This window comes from Sinocyclocheilus rhinocerous, unplaced genomic scaffold (genome assembly GCF_001515625.1).
Source record: "Sinocyclocheilus rhinocerous isolate Xijiao unplaced genomic scaffold, SAMN03320098_v1.1 scaffold311, whole genome shotgun sequence".
Classification (NCBI taxonomy): Eukaryota; Metazoa; Chordata; class Actinopteri; order Cypriniformes; family Cyprinidae; genus Sinocyclocheilus; species Sinocyclocheilus rhinocerous.
The window spans coordinates 773,492-782,273 of record NW_015623669.1 but is presented as its reverse complement, the minus strand read 5'-3'; the positions used below and the strand labels follow the sequence as shown (position 1 = coordinate 782,273).

General features: G+C 38.1%; 1 protein-coding gene across 1 annotated transcript in view; it reads left to right on the top strand.

Annotated features, from left to right (window-relative positions):
• Positions 1 to 4,541: 4,541 nt before the first annotated feature.
• The window catches only part of LOC107726477 (prolactin-releasing peptide receptor-like), a 20,647-nt gene continuing 16,406 nt past the window's right edge, over positions 4,542 to 8,782 (top strand). The window contains exon 1 of the mRNA XM_016536112.1: positions 4,542 to 4,590. The gene's annotated coding sequence lies outside the window, so the exon portion shown is untranslated. The remainder of the gene's footprint in view (positions 4,591 to 8,782) is intronic.

Sequence of the window (8,782 nt, the reverse complement as noted above, 5' to 3'; positions counted from 1 at the left end):
TTGACAGGCAGGTAGGAAAGCCAATTAAAACGCTCGGACCGAGCGTTTTGATTGGATGAACATTTCTTGGTCCCATGCCTTCCACAGAATATATAAATACATCTAAATACATTTAGACCACTTAGCTTAACGATTGCTATCGGGATGTGAAGAGACTTTCAACCAGCATAACAAAACATTTTTCTGAAGACAATCACCTATTGCACCTTTAAGCAGCACAACTATTTTTAGCTTTGATGATAATAATAAGAAATATTTCTTGAGCAGCAAATCAGCATATTAGAATGATTTCTGAAGGATCATGTGACACTGAAGACTGGAGTAATGATGCTGAAAATTCAGCTTTGCATCACAGGAATAAATTTCACTTTAAAATATATTAAAATAGAAAACAGTTTTTAGATTGTAAACCATTTTAAATTGTAGTAAAAATTGTAGTCCATCAATCACAGAGAAGCCAGTTAAGAGCCTGGGAAAAGTCTTCAACAGCACACTTCATGAAACCGGAAAAGAGTTGCATGCCTGGATTGCTGCAGTGGACAAATCAGGGCTCCCAGGGAAGTCTAAAGCCTGGATTTACCAGCATGGCATCCTGCCACGACTCTTCTGGCCACTGCTGGTTTACTATGTCCGCTAACCACCATCGAGGGCTTTGAGAGGAAGATCAGCCACTCTCTGCGTAGGCGGTTGGGTCTCCCTCGCAGCATCAGCACCATAGCCCTGTACGGGAGTAAAAACAAGCTACAACTCTCCTTCAGTAGACTGTCAGAGGAGTTCATGGTTTCCTGAGCAAGAGAGGCGATGCTGTACAGAGAATCCACTGACAATAAAGTTTCCTCGGCTGGCATAGAGTTGAGGATGGGTAGGAAGTGGCAGTTGACCAGGCTGAAGCGCGGCTGCGGCACAGTGTGCTGGTGAGGACAGTGGCGTCAGGACGTGCAGGGCTTGCCTCTAAACATAAACCTTGATAAGTCAAGGCGTGATATAACACGCTTAAGCCTGACATGGTCTTCTTTTCAGAATTTTCAAGGCAGGTGGTTCTAGTGGAATTGACGGTGCCCTGGGAAGATTGGATGAAAGAGGCTTTTGAACGGAAGAGGGACAAATCAGGTGAATGCTGTAGCAGGGGATGGAAGACCGGCTGCCTCCCCATCGAGGTTGGCTGCTGATGGTTTGCCAGCCAGTCACTCGGCAGAGCCCTCAAGCTCTTGGGAATCAGGGGACTGCACAAGAAGAAAGCCATAAGGAACATCATGCAGCTGAGAAGGCATCTAGATGGCTGTGGATCAAAGGGGCGATCTGTGGATCACGTCGGGTCACCTGGGAGAGGGTGTACAGTGTTGAAAGACCCGAAACACCTTATGACCCCAGGTTACATCCTGATGATGTGTCTAGGGTGCACCTGTAAGGTGTGTCCAAAAAATTGTTTTAATATTTCACAATATTGCTGCCTAAATGAACATGAGACTTCTTTCAAGAATATTTTACTCTTTTTTTTTTATTTTTTTTTTTAGTAGTAGTAGTTTTACTGTATTTTTTAATCAAATAAATGCATATATAAACTTGTGAAATAAGTGAAACTAGTCATTTCAAAGAGAAGTAACATTATAAAATTGTACTTTAATTTTCCAGAGATTAACGTGAAAGCCTTAATAGATGCCTTGCGCTCATCTCTTCTGAGTGTTAATATACTGGTCTTGCAAAGATACTTATTACCTACCAGAATAATGACAGTTTTACTCCCTCTGTGTCTGTGGAGATCTTTCTACTTCTACACGCAGCCAAAGCCATATGTGTGAAAAGCCTTGGCAACACTATCTGTTTCAAGAGACACACAGTCTATCTATCTATCTGTCTATCTATCTATCTATCCCTCCGTCTGTCTAGTCTGTAAGAGTCTGACATTGCTTGACTCGTTGTATAAACTGATCTAGTGTATCAACCTTACACTGAGAGAATCTGCAGAAGTGCATGAACAGAAACGCAGGGCATCAAACTGTGAGCTCTAACTGTTTGCTGAGTCAGGATTTAGTGGAAGGGACATGAATATTTATCCACAGCTGTTTTTTTTCTGTATATGTTTATGTGGAATAATTAACCCCACTGTGCAGAATCATTTATGTCTTTATGGACTGTAGCACTACGTGTTCTATTTTCTCAAGGTTATAATTAATAACAATACGGTCATGATTAAAATGTTATTTGTACTCACACAGCATGCTGCCCAAGAGACAAACACTGTTTTTTTTTTTTTTGAATGTGTGGCATTTTTATCTGCATGTGTTTGGTGTTTTTTTCTGGGTGTTTGCACATTGTAAACCCATTTATAGCCTGAACAAAAATATCTCTGTACTGTCTGATACTGTATGACACTATTATTTTAGTATTTGAGCACTATTTAGCGTTAATATATTGTTATTATTACTATGTTTCGAATAGTTTTTATTTGTATATTTTCCATTTAATTCTAGTTTTAGTTGGAGCTTAATTAATCTTCAAAACTTCAAAAAATTTTGTTTTTAAAAAAAGGTAATTTGAGTTTGTATTCATTTATATTTAAATCTTAGTTATTTTAGTACTTAAAGTTAGACTAATCTAAAATGAGAAATGTTGGTAAGTAAATAACTTCAGTTATTATTTATTTTATTTCAAGTGATGAATTTTTTTATGATTTTAGTTTTAATTTTAGTTTATGGTAATAATAACCCTGCTGTATGTGAAATATATTTTACGATTTGGAAAATTCATATGTTTTGAGTCATACAAAAACACATCTAAAAGTAACCTGCATGAAAATGTATTAATAAGATTGTACAAATTCGCCAACAAATCATGAAATAATTACAAATTGCCATGAGTGTGTGTTGGTACACAGTTTAACTACCACCGATCTCTCATCCAAGAGCAGTTTTACTAACCACAATAATCTTGTCACCACGGTTACCATCCTCCATAACAAGGTCTTTGTCCATTCATTCCTTTGTGTAAATCACTACGATCCCAAATCAAAAGCCATAATTGCATGCCAAGCAGCCAATTCCTTCCAAATGGTTTGCAGGCTGCATGGTATAAAAATAATTCAGTCAGCAGCCTTTCCTAAAAACAGAGGTTATTTGTATGCTGTGATTGATTGTATTGCCTCCCACATTTATCAGGTGAAAGTCTAGCACATCAGTATTTAAATCACAGAATGAAAGCTGCTTTGTGTTCCAATCCCAAGGCTTGCAAAAGTGACCACAAACTCCAAAAAGGTGTGGATTATCTGTAGAAAGTTATGCCTTTGCATACTTGAGCCAAACCTTGACCCCTTAACATCAGTCTGGACTACAACAATCAGCAGAGAAAAGTAATTTGGAGTGTGTAAAATAAGTTTTTTGTTGTTGTTTTTTTGACTTGGTGAACTGGTAACTCAAAGACTACAGTGGAATTGCCAGTCAAATATTGCAGTAAACGAACCGTACAAGAGATCACGTGCAAAGAAAACATACTGTATTCCTCTAAATTACACTTTGAGCCCCGAGTTCAGCTCACCTCTGAGTCTCTGAACTGCAGCTCAGCTTGGGAGAGATGTGGTCAAAGAGTAGAGCATGGCGTGTGTTTGCATCCAATAAACCATCCGATAAACCTATTAAACCCTGACTACAGGGGACCAGCAGCACAGAACACCAAATCTTTAGATATAGTAACTGTTCATAGCAACATTGCTTGACCCTTACTGTACAGCAAACATGTGCTTTAATACTGTTTAACTAACACGGATGCTAAAATATACCGCTCAACATACAGTACAATAATGCACAAACATGCTAACTGAAACACTTGAGTGACATGAAAAGGAACCAGTTCCTTCGAAGAAACATCTAATAATAAAAAAAAAAATCACTCTAGATTTAATCAATCTAAATGGGTCAAAATGGGTCTATATATATATATAGAGGCATTAAATTACAACATCTATGAGACCAGCCTTTCTGAATCTAGATGCGAACATCAATTACATCAGTGAAAAACTAATTACATTTTGGCTTAATGTGTCTATTCCTCACATAAAGCCATCATATTATTTCAGAAGACCTGGAATATAGTGCATGAGCCATATGGTGCTTTTATGTGTTTTTTGTCCTCTTTGGAGCATGACAGCTATGGCCATGAACAGCCAGTTAACTGCCTTTTTTAAAATTAATAAATGAAATACATTTAAAAAAAAAAAAAAAGTACGATTATTCCTAATTTCTACAATTTCTTCTAGGAAAAAAATCCACACGAGAGTTTTAATTTTTAGACGAAATAGTCCTTTAAATGGCATAGAAAAACAGACTAGCTACTGAATCACTTCTGGCTCATCGATACTGTGCACACATTTACTGACACCCTTTTGACTTTAACTCAACTCAAAATCTCTCTCTCCCTCACACACACACACACACACACACACACACACACACCCGCCTCTCTAGCGGGAAGCACGAGCCTGACGCTCTCACTCAGGTCCGGTAGCGCATCTCATGATAAACGCACGCGCGCGAGTCCGCTGATTGAGAAACTGCACATCCAGGAGGAATCAACTAAACCGCATCCCTGTTTAAAAAGGTGAGACGTCTCAATTATCGTCTTATTCCTTAGAATTATTTCAGTTCTTTCATGCATTTCTCATGAGCTTCTGACTGGAGTGGAAAGTGGTGAAAAGGTTAAAATAGTCCAAATTTCAGACGCATTCACAAAAACAGCACACACAAAAAAAGAATAATAATAGTACAATACATTAATATATAAATATCAGTATCATTGGCTATTATATTTAATTTCAGAAGTGGAGTACTGCACTTACATCATAGCCTACGTAATGACTTAAAGATTTTAATGCAAATTTAACTTTGGATTAAAGTATGTTTCAAGTCTGCAATTGAATGGATTCAGTGCTTTTTTTCTCATTATGACTGGTAAAAATCTACTTGACGCATATTTTGGTTAATATATTATTCGTTTACTCTGCAGTCTACTGTTATTCGGCTTATTAATGAAACAGAAGATGCATTTACTGTTGGTCTGTTAACTCCTCTATTAACGAATCCCTCCTCGTTGTGCTTCTTCAATTAACCATTTATGAGCCGACAAGATAAAGGGAAAGTCCGACTCGTTTCTGAAAATCGGTTCTTTTGAACAGTTCATTTCAAACAACCGGTTAAAAAATAGAATATAATTTATTCACGAGTTCCTTTACATCCCGCGAGGCATATTTTTAAATACTCTTAACATTCCAATAAAGCCATATGTAACACATATTACCGTTTATTCCTTTGCTCTAGATTAACTTTTATTAATAAGATTGTTTATTGTAGTAATTATACTGTTTGTTGCCGTTATAATTCAGCTCATTACAAAATAGAACCTAAATAAAATGCGCATATACATTAAACAATACTATAATTCATATACATACATACTTTGCTGAAAATAATTTAGCATGTTTCAATACAATACTGTCTATTAAATCCAACTCTGTAATTCATAGCTGTCACGTTGCAAACATATTTTCTGTACCCTTTTTTGTTGTTGTTGTTTTTGTAATATTTGTGAGTGTGTGTGTGTGTGTGTGTGTGTGTGTGTGTGTGTCAGAGAGGCAGACTGACTGTGAACATGAATCACATGAAAAGCTTCACCTGGCAGGGCAGAGATTGCAGATTTCCGACCTGGATTCACAATATGTTTCAATGTGAGCGTTTGAGAGCAGTTGGCTTGTAGCTGAAATGATTAAACACAATGCCAGAAAATCGACAGCTGAATTAAGTGACTTGTAGAGAGACTAATCTTTGCTGTTTTTCAAATCCTTCTCCTCTAGGAGATAAGCAGTCTATTTTAAGGCATTACTGCAAGTAGACATCTGAAAAAATAAACCCATAACTTATTGTTTTGACAGGATATGGCATTACAAAGTTTTGCTTTTGTCCATCTGATTAATATCTGTTTTCCAAACTTGTCGCTTTGTTGAGTAAAGTGAAAATATCATAACACCTTAACTTTACTTCACTGCTTTGGTTAACAAAATAATTCCTGTTTTTCATCTCCTTCCTTCTGAGGCAAATCTGTAAGACTGATTCACAGCAAATAGGTGCTGCTGAAACGGAACTGAATGTGTTCGGCAAGACAAAAGGCTCTGAGAAGGTCTTTTCTGACACTAAATCAATTAATCAATTCAATTTGCTTTTAAAGGGAAAACAAAATGTGTTCTGAGGAGGGGAATTGTTGCATGAACAATGCATGTTGTCATATATTTGATCACTGGCAACTCATCTGTCTCACTTGCTGCTAGTGTTAGATTTATTGTGCAGCAGATGTGTCAGGCTATAGGAAAGGTGTCACTTTAGGAAGATACTTTAGGAACAGCTTTGTCGGAGCTGTGTTATAGAGGTTACAGGAAGAGTTCCCACAAAAATAAAAAAGTCTGTCATCATTTACACACTCATGTAATTTCAAACCATATCACTTTCTCATTTTTGCCTGCAGGTTGTCTGATCTGGCTTGTACGTGTAGGACAGCCGCACAGTGCTTGATTTGAGATACAAGTAATGAATTCACTGGGAAATCCAGTTGATGTAGGAATGGATTCAGCCAATATACACTTGAGTCTACACTTACAGCACAGTCCTGTTCTCCTGTGCATCGTAAGGCTGGACTACACTTGACTTCTGCAGGTTTTCCAAAACAATCCCATGAATTTGTACAATCTCATTCATACGTTTTCATACACCCCACTGGCAGTTATATTTAGGAGTGGACCTTTTTTTATACGAGTCACATTGTATGAAATATGAAATCACCACCTTGTAAAATACTTGTTTTCCAGTGGGATCAGGTTCAATTTTCAGTCTGGACTTAACACTTCTCAACTAGTTGCCGAAAGTCAGAGCGAATCTGCAGATCTTGGGCAGTTACAGCTGACAGATTTTGGTAGAAATTGCATATTGTATAAAAGGCACAGGCTAAGATTTTTTAGCTTCAGACTACAGCAGTGTCCCAATTCAGGAGCTCCATCCCTAGGGTGTTTTCACACCTGGCTTGTTTGGAGTGTTTGTTTCGGAACCTGTCCCGTTTTCTCCCTTCGTTTGGTTCGTTTAGGCATATGTAAACACGGCAGTCATGCTCAGATCCACACTGAAATAATCGGTTCAAGATTTGCCTGAACAAGGTGGTCTCGGCCCGATTGCCCGATTGCTTAAGTGGTTCGCTTGTGGTGAGAATGCAATCCAATCCAAAAGACTAACGAATCATATGTTACCATACAGTATGTTACATAAAAAGACACAGTGTCTGATTCTGTGAGTGAGCACATTAGTTATTGAAATTAAAAACCAAAGAGTGCCTCTTCATATTAAAATGTTGTATAATTGCTCTTCCCCATGCATTACAAGAATGCTGTCCGGACAAAGCCTTGATTCATGCTGGCTGTAAATACATTATATATACATATACATACATATATACATATACCCCTTCATATTTTTCACATTTTGTTATGTTGCTGCCTTATGTTAAACTTTTTTCCCACATCAATCTACACTCCATACACCATAATGGTAAAGCAAAAAAATGGTTTTTAACATCTTTGCAAATTTATTAAAAATAAAAAACTTAAATGATTCCATTGCATAAGTATTCATAATTTGGAACAGTTGAAATTTAGCTTAGGAGCATTCATATTGCTTGTAGATGATACTACACTTCGAGTGAAGTTAACCTGTGGCAAATTCAATTGAATGGGTATAATTTGGAAAGGCACACAAGTCTTAATAAAAGGTCTAATGGCTGATAATCCATATCAGAGCAAAAATCAAGCACTGAGGTCAAAAGAACTGCATGTAGAGCTCAGAAACAGGTTTGCGTCAAGTCACACATCTGGGGAAGAGTTCAGAAAAAATTCTGCTTCATTGAAGGTTCATAGAAGCATGTAGTCTCTGTTACCCTTAATGGAAGAAGTTTGAAACAACCAGGACTCTTCCTAGAGCTGGCCTCCTGGCCAAACTGAGCAACTGATGGAGAAGGGCTTTGGTTAGTGTGGTGACCAAGAACCTGATGGTCACTCTAGTTGAGCTCCATGATCATATATGCAGATGTGAGAAATCTAAATATCACTGCAACACTCCACCGATCTGGACTTTATGTCGGAGTGGCCAAACTCAATCTTCTCCTCAGTGAAGACACACTTAGAATTTGAAAAAAGCACCTAAAGGACTCTCAGACTCTGAGAAACAAGAGTCTCTGGTCTGATGAACCTCAATTCCAAGCATCATGTTTGAAGGAAACCAGCTCCGCTCATCACCTGCAGAGTACCATCCCAAAAGTAAAGTGTGCTGATAGCAGCCTCATGCTGTCATTTGTGGAGATTGGAGAAACCTACAGAAGGACAAACATCACTGCAACACTCCACCGATCTGGGCTTTATGGGGGTGTGGCCAGATTCAATCCTCTCCTCAGTGTAGACACATGAAAACACACTTGGAATTAGCAAAAAAAAAGCACCTAAAGGACACTCAGACTGTGAGAAACAATATTCTCTGGTCTTTGATGAACCTCAATTCCAAACATTACGTTTGAAGGAAACTAGGCACTGCTCATCACCTGCAGAGTACCATCCCAAAAGTAAAGTGTGCTGGTAGAGGCCTCATGCTGTGGGGCTGTTTTTCAGCAGCAGGGACTGAGGGACTCGTCAGAGTAGAAGAAAAGCTCAGTGCACCAAACTATTGAGATAGCCTTAATGAAAACCTAGTCCAGAGCATTCAGAACC